The following is a 17,766-nucleotide window of genomic DNA, read 5'->3' as shown; positions in this document are numbered from 1 at the left end:
TTCAGTCCATCCAAGTGGCATCAGAGTAAAGCTGTGGATGACAAGAAGCAGGGTGGCATGGACAGGCAGTTCAGAGGAGAGAGAGAGAGACGCCGTTCAGATAGAACATGTCAGACAGATCAGAGAGGTAGAGATGTGGGTTATTGGCACATCCACACGGTGAAGGTGGTGGAGAATGTGCATACAGCGCCTGATAACAGTTCTCATCTGTGGCAGTGACTGGTCACACTGGTGCTGCTGGTTCATTGTGTTTAAGTGATAGTTTGGATTTTTAGACCTTAGCTGAGGGGGCACCCGAAAAACTTTGTATTTCACCCTGGGGCGGGGCCTTCCGTCCTGCATCTCACAGACTGTTGTGATGCGAGTTGATGCGGGCTCACATTGGGTCACTTTTTTCGATGAGCTAGCAAACCAATAACCTAAAAACTTGCTTATTAACCCTTAAACACATGGATCAACTTTAGGTTTTACATTCAGATGCATTTTACTAGAATTTAAATATTTGAAACCCGGTTTGGTTAAGTCTGACTCCTTTTAAAATCACAGCAAAATACATAATGGGCAACCTGGCAAGAAATGTCCCTCAAACTGCAAAAAAAGTAATTATTAAACGGGATGTGATAAAAGGGGAGAAAAATTGTCCAAAAAATGTATTTAGAATTCTAATATATTTACAATTGTGTTTCAGAAAAAAAGGTATTTCATTTTTGAAGTACTTTCTTAAGGTCATTTTCCTGTTTGTTTACTTTTTTTAAATTATATTTTGGATAATTTTCTTGTAACTTTTTATTTATGTCTTGCTGATTTTTGGTCATGTCTTGTTAATATCTGCTTTAAGCGAAAGTTTATTCATGCATCATCTTTCACAGACACCAGTCACAGAGTTCTTCACCAATAAAATAGAATAAAATAAAATAAAAATAAAACACAGATACAATATACAGTAAGTACAGATACAAACACAGAGTTAAAACATCAAACACCTGTCTGAACAGGAAGATTTTTAAAAGACTCCACAGAGTGCAGTGATCTCAAACTAGCTGTGAGACTATTCCAAAGTTTAGGGGCTGCCAACTGGAGGGAGTGATCTTTTTAACTCACCTACAGGAAACCTCACCATGAGAGATTTTTTTTCTTTTCTGTGATCACTTTTTCAAAAAGACTTTGCTCCCTGTACTGCTGCAGGGCAGCATTAACTTTAGACTTCTCTGCAGGTTTTCACATGACTTTTCCCTGACTGGTGATAAACTCTCAAACTGACCATCATATTGTTATACTAAAAAATATGTACAACTAAATAGTGCTAGAAATAGATTGACATTTAGATGGACTCACAACAAACTTGTGGTTTTCATCAAATAAAAATAATTCAGGATTTTTGTTTTCCATTTTAACAAAGTTAACAAGGTTATCATATAAAGTATGAATGTGCACTCAGAGCATGATCAAAGAGCTCCCTAAAGTGTGCACTGCTGCATCCTGCAGAACCATGCCCATCTGGGTGAATTACTGTGTTTTGAGTGAGTCCTCCTGTTGGTAATCTTTCAGCTAGCCAGTGGCTGAAATGAGCAAAAAAATGAGCATCAGTTCACAGGGCTAAGAGCACAGGGGTTTGTTAGGCTGTTAGGTAACAACAGGATCCTCTGCATGGATCTTTTTCTCCTTTTTATTAAAAAACCCTGTGTAACTACATAGTGCAGGACTCCTGTGAAAGCCTATTTTTGCTTCAAGTTTCCCTTATACTCTTCCCCTCTGTAGCTGGAGTTCCAGCTCGTGTTATAGTTACACACCACAGAGATGACTGTCATTTAAAGGGTTAAAATTCTGATAATTAATGAATATTTGATATTCATGATTAGGACTGATGTTGGTTAAAAAAAATAAACTCGCCTGATTTTGAAAAGCGCATTTTGTGCGCAGAACAGTATGACTGTGAGTGTTTGAAACAGCCAAAAAAAGGTATAAAGATTAATGTTGCTGCTAATCACTGACGCAGGCTGTGATCATCAAAAAAGATAACGTACTTAGCATGTAGTGTATTTAAAATCACTTTTGTGTGTTTTCATCCAAAAACATAGTGGCATCATAACAAAAATGTGGCATTTAAAGGGTTAAAATTCTGAAATTAATAAATATTCATTATTTATGATCAGGACTGATGTTTGTTAACAGATTAATTCAATGACAGTAGAAAATAATTTTAATGTATAATATTTTTTATAGCTTGATTTTGAAAAGCGCATTCTGTGCGCAAAGCAAGTGTGTGAGATATTAAAGCCGCCCTAAGGGTTAAAGAATAAAAGAACTGATAAGGCTTAGATATACAAAAATTTTTGGCGACAAAATGATAATTTCTCTTCTTTTGTTGTTGTAATTGTTGTTTTGGTGCCACTATCTCTCTGAGAAACCACAGGTCAGAACTAGTGACAGAAATATTCTATTTCTTATCACCTCGAGTATTTGTCAAAAAATCCAAACTACCTGATTGAAGACTGCAGGCTATAAGTGTAGCACTGTGGCGGGACTTATTCTCTCCCAGTAACATGTCAGTGGCAGGTGTGTGTGCAGTGTGTAACTCTCCAGTGTGTGTAAGCAATATGTGTGTGTGTGTGTGTGTGTGTGCGTGTGTGTGTGTGTGCGCGCGTGTGTGTGTCTATGTGTGTGTGTGTTTGTGTGTTGGGGGGGGTTGTAGTTACTCTGATATACCACCAGAGGGGACCGTTATCAAGTAAATAACCACAGATAGGACATCGGTGTCACACTAACAAACAGAACTAACAGGAACAACTGAACAGTCACTCTTTCTTTTCTTCCATATTTTGGTAGTTCATCCATGTATCCATAGGCAGCCCAAAACATCTAATCACATCAAAGATTTGAAAGATTTGTGCGATTGTTCAAATGTGTTTATGCAACACTAAACAAGTAGGAATGTATTCTGAAACCTTGTTTCTTTTCTTCCTCTTTAGAAGCTGCAGGTTTAGATGTAACAGCTGATCTACACATGTACTGTGAGCGTTTGTGTTGAGTCAAACGCAGAGCTGCAGTTTGATGTACAGCTCTTCCCATAATCAGCCCTGTAAATACACATCTAGAGCTCACTGAGTAACACTACCATGACCTGCGTATGTGTGCGTGTATGTGTGTGTGTGTGTGCGTGCACGCCATGGTATGTGGCAGGGGCATGCACGTGGAGATGCCGTGTGCTAAAAGCAGTGTGCCGAGCTGAGCTGAGCCGAGCGGGTCCGAGCTGAGGTGGGCCACGGGTGTGACTGTGCTGTGAGGATTGCCAGGATGCTGGGAGAGAGGGAGGCTGTGAGGACGTGGAGGAGGAGGAGGAGGAGGAGGAGGAGGAGGAGGAGGATTGGGGGTATAGGCATTAATGGTCGGGGGGATGGGGGGGGTGGCGAGGGGCTCCACTTACCAGATATCTGAGGCTGGATGCCGGGCTGGTCGGGAGCTGAGCAGCTGGGCCTGGATGGTCTCCACCACTACACGCTTGAAACGTCGACTGGGACCTGAAAGAAAACAACAGAGCTTGGTTAGTTTTCATAAGAACGCTATTCACTCGCTTTCAAGGTGCTGATTGCTGATGATGTTCTCAGATACAGAGGATGTAACACTACTGGCTTCACCTATGTGTGTGCGTGTGTGTGTGTGCGTGTATGTGAGAGAGAGACAGAGAGAGAGAGAGAGAGAGAGAGAGAGAGAGAGAGAGAGAGAGAGAGAGAGAGAGAGAGAGAGAGCAATGAGTTGGAAAAAAATAAAAAAAGGTTTTCTGTTCTTCCACAGGGTGCATCATTGACAGAGTTAAGGATTTCTTAAGTCTGTGTAAAGTGATAATTAAAATGTGTTTTGAGTTTGTCACATCATAGAAAGATGTGTTATTAAACAAATGTCCAAATTTGAATGACCAATAAAATTGCCAAGTATGTAAAAAAAGGTCTCAGAATCATTAAAAAAAATGCACAGTATTGCAGTATCCTTGTGGAGGAGCGGAGGCCGTGCCCACTCACGGGACTATGCTAATGATGCTTCTCCTTTCTATACTGCTACATTGTCAGGGGCGGGGTTATGCTGAGTATAGCTCTATAGTGGTTAAGTAATGAGTCCTAACGCAGGAGTCCATTCGCCTTTTAGCACTTATGGTTCCCTGTCTTGAAGTCTTGAAGTCTCTGAAGAGTTTTTTGAATGAGTTGTTGTAAAAAATGCCTAAATAAGGTCTGTGGTTAACACAGGCTTAACATATTTAGACATTTTGTTCTGCAACGCATAATCCGTCCACTTAAACACGATTTTTGAACTTTTAAGGTTGTATTCGTCTTAAAAAACAAGTAGATAAATTGGACTACAGTGTTTGTCGGGGACGTTAGACGTCATCACACTGGACACAGAAACTCATTAAACCCATTTGTCTTTACAGCTTTACAGAGTCACTCTCCAGCTAGATTTGTTTTAACCTGTTTTTACAGTGTTTCTAGTGGTGACGTTTAAGTTGTGCGACCACATTGTAGTTCGTGTATAGCCTAACAATAACTTTTTGCTTCTGGTGATTTAATTTACGCTTCAAAACACACAAAAGTGGTGTTCATCTGTGAAGATTATTGTACTGAACAAAATGTGTAAGTCTCATAAATTTAGCGATAAGCGAAAATCCCATTGAAAAATCCCATAAGGTTTTGGAGGAGGGAACCAGTGTGATGCTTACTTCCTGGTTGGCCTACAAAAATACATCATCCCTTCACCAGTCTATAGAGTGGTGAAGATGAAAAATACGTATTTTTGTAGCTTTATGAGACTTGCACGTTTTGTTCAGTATGATAATCTTCACAGATGATCATCACTTTTGTGTGTTTTGAAGTGTAAATTAAATCGCCAGAATTGAAAGCTATTGTTAGGCTATACACGAACTACATCGTATTTGCATGAAATAAACATCACCACTACAACATTGGAAAAACACGCTAAAACACGATCGAAAAATATTATAAATAGATAAAAATAAAGTAAAACCTTAAACATTCAAAAATTGGGTTTAAGTGGACATATTTTATGTTGCAGAACAAAACGTCTCAATATCTTTAGGCTGTGTTAACCACAGACCTTTTTTAAGGTATTTTAACGAAAATCCATTCAAAAAACCCAGAGACTTTTAGCAGTAAATTAAAAAAGAAAAGGCTGACCAAGTAGTTTACAAAGGAACTATTTATTTATTTACAAACTTTTTTTGTTGTCATATAACTATAATGTTAGCTTTTTTCTTTTCTTTTTTAGTGACCTACTGAATGTAGAGCAAAACAAAAACGTGGTCCTGTAGCTTATATTTGGCCAGAGGAGGAGAGGGTCAAGAAACTGACTGAGTGAGACTGACTGAGACAGAGTGAGACGTGTGAGGGATTTTGGGGTGTGAAACTAAAAAAAGAGTGAATATTTAAACAAAAACAAAACGTCTCTGCTGTAACTGTACAAAATCATCATCTGTGATTGGTCGTAAGCTGCACACGCGTGATTCATCTGCAGGGTAGGCAGCTCTCAGAGTGGCCTCAGAGTCCACTGCAAGTTGGGACTGCGGGGCTGCTGGTCAGACTGGCTGCATGAGTGCTGTGAGATTGATGAGGAGGAGACGGCAGTCGACCTCGCTGTACTCGGCTCTCGTGAGCTCAGTTGTAACGTGAACCGCAGAACAGTATATGTTAGATCCTTTTTTCCTTTGATGTCTGGGGAAATGTCTGTCATTTCAACAATTAATCTTGCAATAAGTTTATGTAATGATAATATTGGTAAGGATGCTTTTATATAAATAATAATACTAAACAACAATCATCATCATCATCATCATCTTCATCATCATCATTATTATTAGAATTCTTATTATAACGTTATGTTAAATAATAATTTGAGACACTGCACAAACAAAATTACGTATTTAAGACAGATTTAACTCCTGTATGTTTACATGATGCATGTGAAGCATTTGGTTGATCTTTTTACAAAGCTGACATTAATGTAAACTGAAAATAGTGAGGGAGTGAGCATTGATCGGATTTTTTTTCTGATCTTTTTTTATCGAGCAAAAAAGAAAAAAAAGATATTCACTTTACAATCAGAAAATAATAGAGAAACACAGAAAAAGGCTACAAACAGAGGAAGAGGCTACAAACAGGACCTTTTTTTGGCTTTTTGCTTCAAAAACAAAAAAAAACAATCACTTATCAAAACTGTTGTCAATCAGTTCTATTCTGTTCTATTAACTGAATAATTAGTTCAGCATGACTTTTCTGTAACCTAGACATTTAATAACTCTTTCCACCGTTTTTTACCCCTACTGCTCTGTGATCAAATGGTTTGTACTCTATTGTGTTTACCTGAGAGAAGGGTGAAGGTGACGGAGTAGATGCCATTGTCCTTGGTGGCGCTGGTGCTCTCGGTGTAGTGATGTCCACCTGGAACTTGACTGGCTTCTGGAAAACCGTCGGACCAGCTGTGGACTTGTACTCCGCGCGGAAACTGGTCTGAGAGATGACGCTGTGGCTCAGACTGGGGATCTGAGAGGGGTGGGTGGGAGTTTAAGCAGACTCTGAGTCAGCAGCAACAACACAGACAACAACTTGTGCATGAGTTAAGATGGCAGCACAGATGTAAGAGAAACAGACAGGAGCAGAAGGAGACGGTGTTACATTTGAACACGTCACAGCGTTTTGCAGCGTCAGCGTCAAAATCGAGGCTGACAGCGAGATGCAAAGAGACTGCTGCATGTGATGCTGCTCAGCTTACACAACATGGAAATACTGTACTACCGTGACCTACAGTCACTCTCAAGATAAAATTGACTATTTGTTTTTTTGTGATTCCCAAAATTTCCAAAAGTAGGTTAGGAACCAGAGCCTTCAGCTACCATGCTCCTCTCCTATGGAACCATCTTCCATTTTCGGTCAGGGAGGCAGACACCGTTTCAACTTTTAAGGGTAGACTTAAGACCTTCCTCTTTGATAAAGCTTATAATTAGGGCTGGCTCAGGTTGCCTGGTCCAGCCCATAGTTAGGCTGACATAGGTTTAACCTGCCGGGGGACTTCCTCTGATATGCTGAGCTCCTTTCCTTCTCTCAATGCTGCCATCAGAAATCATGCATGTCTGTTTACTGCATTGCCATGTGCAAGCTTAACTTAGCTCTGTGATAGCCATGTGGTACTCTCACCACCTGGGGCTCGCGATTACAGAGCCTGGGTCTGTTGAACTGCACTACGCTAATCCCATTGCCTCTCGGGAGCGTTCCTGCTCCCTTGTTTCCTAGTAGTTTCCCTGGATCCTGGCCGTAACCTTGACTGTGCCTGACCGTGGTGATAGCTGTGCTGATGCTGCGACCCTGCCTTTGGTTGTGCTCGTGCTGTGTGGCTGTACTGATTCTGTGCCCCCCTGCTCGCCCTGATCGTGGTCTGGTCCTGGTTGCGCCAATGCTGTGATCTTGCCTTTGGACAACTCCCTTTCACATATGCATGAGACTGTTATCATCTCTATCAACATCATCATAGAGAGCAATTACTAATTTCACACCTACCATTATTGTAATATGACATGCATCTGTTTCTATTGTTCTGTGCACCCCCCCCCTCCCCCCCCTCCCCCCCTCTCTTTCTCTTTCCTTTTTTGCCATGATTGTATTTCACTTGCTATTTACGACATCTATTGCTCGTCTGTCCGTCCTGGAAGAGGGATCCCTCACTATCCTCTACCGCTCTTCCTGAGGTTTCTTCCTCTTTTTTTTCCCCGTTACAGGGGTTCTTTTTGGGGAGTTTTTCCTTGGGTGATGTGAGGGTCTAAGGGCAGAGGGATGTCGTACACTGTAAAGCCCTCTGAGGCAAACCTTGTTTTGTGATAATGGGCTATATAAATAAAACTGACTTGACTTGACTTGACTTGACTATTTTCACAAAAAAAAAGTTAAAGTTTATTTTTGAAATCTGTTAGAACTGAAATAAAGGCTCTTTAACCCTTAGGGCCAGCTTTAGTATTAAGTACACTCATATAGTTCTGCACACACTGTGTTTTTCAAAATGAGGTAATAAAAAAATATTATACATTAATATTATTTTCTACTTTTATTGTGTTTTTAACAAACATCAGTCCTAACTATCTATCAAATATTCATTAATTTTCAGAATTTTAATCTTTTAAATGTCAGGTTTTTGTCATGATACCAATATGTCTTTTTTTGTAAAAAAAAAAAAAATATATATATATATATAAACTATATTTTCAATATACAATATGCAAAGTGGATTTTTTGTTGTTGTTTTTAATGTTTGATGATTGCAGGCTGGGAAATTTCAATGATTTGCAGCAACATTGATTGTGACAGTGCACCTAGTGGAAACATAATGTCTTTTATCCATATGTGAAATATGGTGAAAATTCTGAGGAAAAACCCCAGAATGACACCCAGAAATAATACAATGCATGTTTTTAGGCTCTGATGGCTCAAAATGTCAGTTTGAATGGGTTTCAATGGCACATTTTTTTAGCACTTAACAGCATGAATGTAACAATTTAGTTTCCACAATGCATTTTAGACCTATTGCAGGAGCTGAACTAGAAATTCAAAGATAAAACAAAAATATTTAATCTTTATATTTAATTTTTTTCATATTTTAATAAAACAGTCCCTAAGGGTTAAAGACATATTTCTGTTTTCTCTCAAGTTCTCGTCCTCTGAGCGGACAGGCTGCTGTTTGACAGATACCTGAGTCAGCAGAGGCACTGAGACACAGTGTGTGTTTTGTTAGCGGCGGGAAGAATAAGGATCAGAGCATTTAGCAGCTAAACACATTAATCTCAACTCCGGCAAGTTTAAAAGCTGTTTAAAGATTTTGTTGTTTGGATCGGCATCTTTCTAATCAGACTGTTGGTAGGCGGGACAGCTGCTTTGCAAATTCATGTGAGTCAACACTGGAAAACAAGAAGTTAAAAAGCTAATGTTTGCAGCAGTTTCATGTCACCATCACGCAGATGACCAAAAAGTTTTCATAAGGGAAATGCTATGTGCAAAACAGTTTTGCCCGTATGCAGATCAATAAACTGACAAATATATTCAGACAAATGGAACAGATGATGGATGATGGATGTTGGGACTTAAGGATGAAGAGGAGTAAGGAAGAGGAGACTCACAGAGAGGAAGGCATGGACGATGTCTGCCTTTATGGAGCTAAGGGGTTTGTCTCTGATCACGATGAAGATCTGCTCCTCCTTCTCCAGATTGATGAAGTTACCGAACCACGACTTCTTCGCCAGTCTGCAGAGAGGAGACAGAACACACAGCATCAGCTGGATTTGTTCACAATGATGTTAAAAAAAAACTGCCACAGCATGAGAGAAGAAGCTGAAACTTTCTCAAAAAGTCAGAGTGTTGCAAATGTGTTGTTTCTCTGCTATAACAGCTTTTTAAATTCAAACTACAACAAGCTAGTAATGAGATGATTCTGGGTGTTAGTTATAATCGAATAACATCAACCGTAATGCACAGTCAAGCCATAGACATCATTGTTTTCAGGAAAACCTGGACTTCGAGAATATTTGTACTACAGTGTGTCAGCTGAATGTTAGATAGTGATGGGACCAAAAAGACAAAGAAAAAAATGAAAATTGAATCTCACAGATTTTGACTGAAATAACACACATACCAGTGCAGAACAAGCTTTTTTGTTCACTGAGACAGTTCTCCTAAGTGCTGGGACTCAGGAATTTAAAAAAAACCCAACAGCAACAACACATTATAAGCTATGTACAACTCGAGGCTTGTGTGGAATATCAGGAAAATTACAGCAGAAGAAACAACCTTCAGATTAAAGGAGTACCAGAGGATTCAGAGAGTGAGTGACTGACTGCGTAAAAGATTTACTCCAGTGTTTGTTTACATACAGTGGAGAAGCAGTATATGACATGACAATCGAGACGGACGGCGCACCGTGTACCCACAGTATTAAGGCGTGACCAACAGGACTGCTTAGGACGCCGCAACATCCTGGTGAGATTCCTACAATTGTCATGATTCCTGCATTCTCCTCCTCTCCTTCACTGCCAGTACTTTTCCACTCACCTCACTCTGCTCTGCTCTACCTGCTAGCCACGCCCACTGCTGCAGCCTGCTCTCCCCTCAGCTGCAGCTCATCTCCAATCAGTGCAGTATTTAAGACTCTCCAGTTCACTCACTCTTTGCCAGATTGTTCCTCTGCCATGCATGACTTTCCAGCGTTCCTTTGCCAGATTACCTGTTGCCGACTCAGCCTGTTCCCGACCAACCCTCCGTGCCTGCCACCCGGTGTACCTACCTGCCTTCTGTCCCTGACCACGTGCTTCGCTTCGGCATTCTGCAATCCTGACGGCTCCACTGGCAAAGACCTCCCCGCTCGACCACGACGATCCTTCAGCCTGCTCCTCGACGGTACCGTTGCATTCTCGGACTGTTTCCTCGGCTACGGATCCTCTGCCTGTCCCCGACCACGACCCAGCGTTATCCCCGACGACGTTTCCACACGTGTTGTCGGTTCTTCGAGCTACGGGGTTTCCTGCTCTCCAGCCACAGTGGTTCCAGTTTCGTGTCTTCACCTCGTCGGATTCCCAGAGACATTTATTGGGTAATTCACCCGAAGAACGGACTGAACATTTGTGAGCTGAACTTTATTTGTGTTGGTTATAATAAAGGTTATTACCAACTGACTTTGAGTGTTGGCGTACTGCATCTGGGTTCATACACACCCCGTTTCAGTACAATCTGGCCAACAATGGACCCAGCAGACCCTAGCACTCTGCAGTCTCGCCTAGCCCGTGTTGAAGGAATGCTCCAGCAACACGAGGCTCAGCTTTCCTCCAACGCGGCTGAGGCTCGCCATTCCGCCTCGGCGTTGGAGCGAGCTTTGACTCTGCTGGCTAACCAGGTTCAACAGATGGCCACCACGTTGACTCAACACGCTGTTCCTGGTTCGAGTCCTGCTGCGACGGCTCCCAACTCGGTGCCACCACCTCCCAGTTCCGCACCCGAACCCCGGGTGGGGACACCTGAACGCTACGCTGGAGATCCAGAGGGCTGCAATCCGTTTTTGACGAACTGCTCCATCCTGTTCGCTCTTCAGCCACACACATTCGCCACTGAGGGAGCCAAAGTAGCCTTCGCTATCAATCATCTCACTGGCCGAGCACGATTATGGGGAACAGCGGAATGGGAGAGAGGTACACCAGCCTGCGTTTCATTTCAAGCCTTCGCCGATGAACTACGGAAAGTGTTTGGTCCCGTGTCCTTGGGTCCTGACGCCTCCGGGGGCCTACTGAGTCAACGCCAAGGAAGTCGGACGGTCGCCAACTTCGCCATCGATTTCAGGACTCAGGCTCGGCAGAGTAACTGGAACTCGGCCGCCCAGCCCAGTGCGATGCCTTCCTCACGGGCTAGCACCATACATCAAAGACGAACTGGTCTCTTTTGAGCTCCCTCATTCTCTCGATGGTCTCATCGAATTGACCACAAGATTGGACAGGCGGATTCAGGCGAGGAGGAAGGAGCAGCGTCTGGAGGGAGGTTCCCACCGGTTCCCAGGTCACCAGCGGGCATCACCACCCCCGGCAACGCTCCAAGCCGACTCGAGTCTGGGAGGGACGGAGCCTATGCAGGCTAGCCGCACCAGATTATCTGCTGAGGAGCGTGAGAGACGGCGTCGGGGGAAACTCTGCCTGTACTGTGGACAGGCTGGACATTTCGTTTCCGGTTGTCCAGTAAAAGGGGGGGCTCAGCAGTAGAGAGGGGCATACTGCTGAGCCGATCCCAGAACTCTGCTTCCAGTCTCCGCCCCTTGTTACACGTGCAGCTTCGGTTGGGTGAAAAAACTCACACCCTGGCCACGTTTATTGACTGGTTGGTGATTGGTGCCGATGTGAACCTGATCGACGAGGAACTGGCTCGTCAGCTGGGATTAACCCTGGTCTCCCTGTCACGTCCTGTTCCGGCTAACGCCCTGGATGGTCATCTTCTGGGTACCGTGACCCATCAGACTACTCCCGTCTCCATGCTCCTGTCCGGCACCCATCATGAGACCATCCAATTCCATGTCCTGAGGTCCCCAGACCTACCTTTGATCCTCGGATACCCCTGGCTGCGTCGACACAATCCCCACATTGACTGGTCCACCGGTTCGATTGTGGCATGGAGTCCGTCTTGCCAACAGACCTGTCTACAGTGGCAAGATTCGTCTAAGGGGGTCACCCGTTCCTGCACCACTCCAGACCTCTCAGGGGTTCCCGCAGAGTACCACGACTACGGAGAGGTGTTTAACAAAGCCAGGGCCACCTCCCTTCCGCCTCACCGCTCCTACGACTGTGCCATCGACCTTCTTCCTGGAGCGGTTCCTCCCAAGGGTCGGCTCTACTCTCTCTCCGCACCAGAGAGGGAGGCCATGGACACATACATCAGAGACTCCCTGGCTAGTGGTCTTATCCGGCCGTCCTCATCTCCTGCGGGGCTGGGTTCTTCTTTGTGGGGAAGAAGGACGGATCTCTGCGGCCCTGCATTGACTATAGGGGGTTGAACGAGATTACTGTCAAGAATCGTTACCCCCTCCCTCTCATGGCATCGGCATTTGAGCTACTACAGGGGGCGACCATCTTCACGAAACTTGATCTACGTAATGCCTACCACTTGGTGCGCATCCGTGATGGGGATGAATGGAAGACGGCCTTCAATACTCCCACTGGACACTACGAGTATTTGGTGATGCCTTTCGGGCTCACCAATGCTCCTGCAGTCTTCCAGGCCCTGATTAACGACGTTCTGAGAGACTATCTAAACAAATTTGTGTTTGTCTATCTGGACGACATCCTGATTTTCTCCCGGTCCAGACAGGAACACGTCCATCATGTGCAGACTGTGTTACAGCTCCTTCTCAAGAACTCCCTGTATGTAAAGGCGGAGAAGTGTGACTTTCACGCGTCCTCAGTCTCCTTCCTTGGCTACATCATCGGTCACAATAGTATGAAGATGGATCCTGCCAAGGTCTCCGCCGTTACATCATGGCCAGTACCTGATTCCCGCAAGCAGCTGCAACGGTTCCTTGGGTTCGCCAATTTCTACAGGAGATTCATCCGGGGTTACAGCACGGTGGCGGCACCCCTCACAGCCCTTACCTCCTCCAAGGTTCGGTTCCGCTGGTCCTCTGAAGCTGACAACGCCTTCGAACACCTCAAGGGGCGCTTCAGCTCTGCTCCCATTCTCCTCATCCCCGATCCTGATGGGCAGTTCGTGGTGGAGGTCGACGCCTCGGATGTGGGAGTGGGAGCAATCCTCTCGCAACGCTCTGGTGAGGATGGGAAGTTGCACCCATGCGCTTTCTTCTCATGGCGACTGACCCCAGCGGAGCGCAACTACGACATCGGCAACCGTGAACTCCTGGCGGTGAAGTTGGCGCTGGAGGAGTGGCGACACTGGTTGGAGGGTGCCAGGGTTCCATTTCTCGTTTGGACCGATCATAAGAACCTGGAATACATTCGCACTGCCAAGAGACTCAATTCTCGCCAGGCCCGTTGGCCCTGTTCTTCGCCCGCTTCACCTTCACCCTCTCATACCGCCCGGGCTCCCGTAACGTCAAGCCTGACGCCCTTTCCCGCCAGTTCCTGGAGGAGGAGGAGGAGTCGTCTCTCCCTGACAGCATCCTTCCTGCCTCCCAACTCCTGGGATCCCTCACATGGGGCATCGAGGAACGTATCCTGTCGGCCTTGGAACAGCAGCCGGGTCCCAGTTCCTGCCCCCAGAACCGGCTGTTCGTCCCGGAGGGGTTCAGATCGGAGGTGCTTCAGTGTGGGCCCATTCATCTCGCCTCACCTGTCATCCTGGTATCAACCGAACAAGAGAGGTCCTGCAACGACGGTTCTGGTGGCCCACATTGATCTCCGACACCAGAGACTTTGTGAACTCTTGTCCGGTCTGTACACAATGTAAGACCTCTCGCCAGTCTCCTGCTGGTCATCTGCATCCGCTTCCCGTTCCTCATCGCCCATGGTCCCACATTGCCCTGGACTTCGTCACCGGTCTGCCACTGTCAGGAGGTAACACCACGATCCTGACAGTGGTAGATCGGTTCAGCAAGATGGCGCACCTGGTACCCTTACCCAAGCTCCCCTCTGCCAAGGAGACAGCGGGATTGCTCCTCCAGCATGTCATCCGACTACATGGCATCCCTTCTGATGTGGTCTCCGATCGAGGGCCCCAGTTCGCCTCAGCATTTTGGAAGGAGTTCTGCCGTCTTTTGGGGGCGTCCGCCAGCCTGTCCTCCGGGTACCACCCCCAATCCAACGGACAGACTGAGCGGATGAACCAGGAGATGGAGACGGCGCTGCGCTGCATGGCCTCGTCTCACCCCGCCTCCTGGTCATCGCAGCTCCTGTGGGTGGAATTTGCCCACAACACCCTTCAGAGCTCTGCCACGGGGCTCTCCCCCTTCCAGTGTGCGTATGGGTACCAGCCTTCTCTGTTTCCTGCCCAAGAGAGGGAGACGGCCTACCCCTCAGTGGAGGACTTTATTCGTCGTTGCCGCCAGACCTGGAATCGAGCCCGGACCACGTTGTTGCGGGCCGGGTCGCTACTCCTCGGCGGCTAATCGACACCGATCCCAGGCTCCCCCCTACCAGGTGGGTCAACGGGTTTGGTTGGCCACCAAGGACCTTCCACTGAGGGTGGACTCCCGCAAGCTGGCTCCTAAGTTCATCGGTCCGTTCCCCATTGAAAAGGTCGTCAACCCTGTGGCTGTCCGTCTGACGCTGCCCCGTGCCATGAGAATTCATCCCACTTCCACGTCTCCAGGATCAAGCGGTCCGGGAGAGTCCTCTGCAACCTGCCGCTCAGCCGCCTCCTCCACCACGGATCATTGATGGGGCCCCGGCTTCCACGGTCCGTCGGCTCCTTCGTTCCAGGTGCCGCGGCAGGGGTCTCCAGTACCTCGTCGACTGGGAGGGGTACGGTCCGGAGGAACGGTCCTGGGTTCTGGCTCGACAGGTCCTGGACCGCCGCCTCATCGAGGACTTCCATAGGCGTCATCCGGATGAGCCGTCCCGTGCTGCTGCTGGTCGTGGGTCGTCCGTTCCTGCCCGTTCTCCGTCTCCTGTCCCTGGCCCTTCTGGTTTGGGGACCTGCTCCAGGGGTTCCGTGCCGCCGCCGGGGAGGGATCCTCCTGCTGACGACGACGACGGTGACGGTGGCGCGAGATGGCGACAACGTTGATGACGTCGATGACGGGGCTTCGGCCATGTCCGAGGAGTTTTGACCCTCCTTCCGGGCCCCCACCGCCCGCCCGGCTTTCTGTGACTTTGGGTTTGGGACGTCGTGGGCCGTCCCTTGGGGGGGGGGTTCTGTCATGATTCCTGCATTCTCCTCCTCTCCTTCACTGCCAGTACTTTTCCACTCACCTCACTCTGCTCTGCTCTACCTGCTAGCCACGCCCACTGCTGCAGCCTGCTCTCCCCTCAGCTGCAGCTCATCTCCAATCAGTGCAGTATTTAAGACTCTCCAGTTCACTCACTCTTTGCCAGATTGTTCCTCTGCCATGCATGACTTTCCAGCGTTCCTTTGCCAGATTACCTGTTGCCGACTCAGCCTGTTCCCGACCAACCCTCCGTGCCTGCCACCCGGTGTACCTACCTGCCTTCTGTCCCTGACCACGTGCTTCGCTTCGGCGTTCTGCAATCCTGACGGCTCCACTGGCAAAGACCTCCCCGCTCGACCACGACGATCCTTCAGCCTGCTCCTCGACGGTACCGTTGCATTCTCGGACTGTTTCCTCGGCTACGGATCCTCTGCCTGTCCCCGACCACGACCCAGCGTTATCCCCGACGACGTTTCCACACGTGTTGTCGGTTCTTCGAGCTACGGGGTTTCCTGCTCTCCAGCCACAGTGGGTTCCAGTTTCGTGTCTTTACCTCGTCGGATTCCCAGAGACATTTATTGGGTAATTCACCCGAAGAACGGACTGAACATTTGTGAGCTGAACTTTATTTGTGTTGGTTATAATAAAGGTTATTGCCAACTGACTTTGAGTGTTGGCGTACTGCATCTGGGTTCATACACACCCCCCCGTTTCAACAATATGCCCACAGAGAGAAAGTCCAACTCAGAGCCAGGGAACTTGGAAAATTTCACTGGAATGGTGCCAAAGTGGATTTCTTCCCCGACTTTACCAGATGTGCAAGAAAAGAGAAACAAATTCACAGAGGTCCGACGTATCTGCATGAACAGGGGGCTGCAGTACTCAATACAATATCCAGCAGTGTTTTGGATCTCACTTGGTGAAAAATGGCATCATTTTGAGGATGCTGCATCTGCAAAAAATTGCATTGAAAACTGCAGAAAAAGCTGAATAAACTAGACTACATGGAACGTGCTGTATTAAACATTGAAGCCCATTCTAATAACTAACTAACTAACTAATAACTAATAACAGACTCAATAATTACCCATATATTGAAAAAGGGGAAAGAGCCACTGGAATGTGGCAGTTATTGACCAATTAGTCTATTGTGTTGTGATGGGAAACTGTTTACAAAGATTTTTGCAATGAGAGTTAATGAGGTCATATCAACCATTATTCATCCAGACCAGGTCGGTTTTGTTAAGGGCAGGACCTCTTCAGATAGCCTTAGGCACCCTTTACACTTAATCTGGATGACCCAAGATCTGAATCGCTGAAAAAGTGTTCGATCGGGTTCCTTGGAGCTATTCAAATTTCACTCTGAAGAAATTTGGATTTGAAACCTTGTTTCAGGATATTATAAAAAATGATATATAAACGATCTAAATCTATGGTTACGACTAATAGTCTGAGATCACCCTCTTTCCCAGTTGAACGTGGAAAAAAACAGGGCAACCCTCTATCCCACTCCCAGGAGAGGTCAGTCCCTCCGATGCTGGATCTGATCCATTTTCAGTCATTTTCAAAACTGGAAATTTCATTGGGTCCCAGAAAATCTTAAATATTTGGGTATCCTTCTGAACCTGGAATTGAAAACATTATATCTGATGACTTTGACCCACCCTTGAATAAGATACAACTCCTTCTAAAGGGATGGGATTACAGATTTCATTATGGGGGAGGGTACAAATAATAAAAATGGTTATTGCTCCTGAACTAAACAACCTTCTAAGCCACTGAATGTTCCAGCAACTATATTTAAAACTATAGGAAAAATGATAACTGAATTAATTTGGGCTTAAAAGACTCCAGGCCAAAACAGAGTTTGGAGGAGTTTTGTGCCTAACACGAAACTATACCAGGAGGCCTTCATGGGCGCCCAGATAATATCTCTCCTCTCCAACAGAGAAAACAGGCCTGCTTGGATAGATCTGGAGGAGGAACTGAGTGCCCCGTTTAAGGCAGCTAACTATTTGAGCCAATGTCCAAACGCTAATACCCAAAACCCAATAATCACTCATACCAGGAACACCTGGCATCATCTTCACAAGAAAGACGATCTCCCTTCCTCATAGGATCAGCTTCAATATGGAATAATCCTTATCTGAAAATAGGAGGAAAGATGTTCTTCTGGAGAGAGTGGCACTCTAAGGGGATTGAATACATTTAAAGTCTCTAGGATAACAATAATAACTTCAGAACTTTTGAGGAACTTAAAGAAACTTACAACCTCCATAAGAAAGATTTCTTGAGATTTCTCCAGTTAAAAGACTTCCTTTCAAAGGTGGGCTTAGTAGTCACAAAGCCAATTATCCAATCCCCTATTATACT

At 45.9% G+C, this 17,766-nt stretch overlaps 1 pseudogene; it reads right to left on the bottom strand.

Annotated features, from left to right (window-relative positions):
• The window catches only part of LOC121942092, a 223,479-nt pseudogene that overhangs the window by 7,216 nt on the left and 198,497 nt on the right, over positions 1–17,766 (bottom strand).

The sequence above is a fragment of the Plectropomus leopardus genome, chromosome 1 (genome assembly GCF_008729295.1).
Source record: "Plectropomus leopardus isolate mb chromosome 1, YSFRI_Pleo_2.0, whole genome shotgun sequence".
NCBI classification, from domain to species: domain Eukaryota; kingdom Metazoa; phylum Chordata; class Actinopteri; order Perciformes; family Serranidae; genus Plectropomus; species Plectropomus leopardus.
The sequence above is the reverse complement of the archived record's forward strand: the minus strand, read 5'-3'. Positions and strand labels throughout refer to the sequence as shown.